Here is a 459-nt window from a genome sequence, read left to right as displayed (position 1 = left end):
CCACACTCTTACAAGAAGGGGGCCCAGGTGACCTCAGGACCTGGGTGGTTGGATTGATCTTCAGAGCCAGCGTGAGGCCACAGGTCTACAACCCCAGCAAAGCTCCTCAGGCTCAGCAGCTCCCGCCCACCACTTGCCACAGGGTCCCCACGCTGGTGACAATGCATTGGCCAGGTCCGGGGGCCGCCCATGTGCCCTGGGCCCTCCTCGCCAGCGGGGTTTTACCAGGGGTGGTTCTGTCGCCAGCTGGAGGACGGGGTTTTGGGAGGTGAGTCAGCTGGGGAAGCAGGTGCCACCAGACAGGGCCACGAGCAGAGGGGACAGGGCCACGTGCGGGGAGCACTCGCTGCCCCGCACTCGGGTTTGCTTTCCAAAACTCGTGCACTCATCCCAAACCCAAGCCCAGGTGGTGCCTCCCGATGCCTCAGCTGCACCGTCACCTCCCCAGCCCCCGCCCCC

The sequence above is a fragment of the Buceros rhinoceros genome, unplaced genomic scaffold (genome assembly GCF_000710305.1).
Source record: "Buceros rhinoceros silvestris isolate BGI_N320 unplaced genomic scaffold, ASM71030v1 scaffold5791, whole genome shotgun sequence".
Classification (NCBI taxonomy): Eukaryota; Metazoa; Chordata; class Aves; order Bucerotiformes; family Bucerotidae; genus Buceros; species Buceros rhinoceros.
This window is presented reverse-complemented; position numbering follows the sequence as displayed.